This window comes from Gopherus evgoodei, chromosome 15, assembly GCF_007399415.2.
Source record: "Gopherus evgoodei ecotype Sinaloan lineage chromosome 15, rGopEvg1_v1.p, whole genome shotgun sequence".
NCBI lineage: Eukaryota > Metazoa > Chordata > Testudines > Testudinidae > Gopherus > Gopherus evgoodei.
In genome coordinates, this window is record NC_044336.1 from 3,335,260 (window position 1) to 3,336,381 (window position 1,122).

Consider the following 1,122-nt stretch of genomic DNA (forward strand, 5'->3'; position numbering starts at 1 on the left):
AGAGCAGCTCAGCAGTGAGCTGTGATGAGGAGAAAATGTGTGACATTGATTCACATGCTGTTCATTTAGAATACTCTGCCATGTCAGTTTCTTACACTTGTTTAACTGGCCATGTCGCTCCCAACTGCCCCTCCTGAGATCTGGGTGAGAGACTTTCTCAGCCATTTAGATGCAGACTAATTTTGGGCCTCTGTTAGCACACACATGAGGGACCAGGAAGACCCAAAAACACACCCAGGAATTTTGAAAGCCCTGTTAGGTCCTCTTTCCTGAGTATGTATTAGACTGTGGCCTTGGCTACACTTGAGAGTTACAGCACTGTTGGTGGCTTTATAGCACTGTAACTCACTCCCCGTCCACACTGACAAGGCACATACAGTGCTGTATCTCCCTGGCTACAGCGCTGCTTGTACTCCACCTCCACAAGAGGAATAAAGAGTATAGCGCTGCTGCTGCAGGTCTGGGGTGCCAGTGTGTAAACAGGAAATAAGCTTAGTACGCTGTAACTGACCTCTGGAAGCTTCCCAGAGTCCTTTTAAATAAAGATTACTCTCTTTGTTTTGTTGTGATGCCTCTGTTTGTTTTGTTGTGAACTCAGGGCTCCCGGAGCTGCTTATCAAAAAAAACAAAACACAGCTACTGTTTGCTGTGAATGAGCAGAGGCAGGCAAGGGGGCTTCCTTTGGAACCCCCACAGCTAGTGTTTGCTTGAAGAGAGGGGGAGCGAGGGAGCTTGAGGAGAGAAGCAGCTCAGCGGGCAGGAGAGAGGGGTCCATTTCAGTGTGGCTGCTTATCTGGTCTGTGAGGAAAAAAACAGTTTCTGTTTGCTTTCAGTGAGTGAGAGAGGAGTCGAGGAGGGAGTCAAAACTTGCAAGGCAGCTGCTGACACAGTGTCGGCTCCAAAAATCCACTCTCTCTCTCCCCCACGCTCCCTGTCACACTCCACCCCAACCCTCCCTTTTGAAAAGCACATTGCAGCCACTTGAACGTTAGGATAGCTGCCCATAATGCACCACTCCCAATGCCGCTGCAGATGCTGCAAATGTGGCCAAGACAGTGCGCTGGTAGCTGTCAGTGTGGACAGACTGCAGCGCTTTCCCTACTCAGCTGTACGAAGACAGGT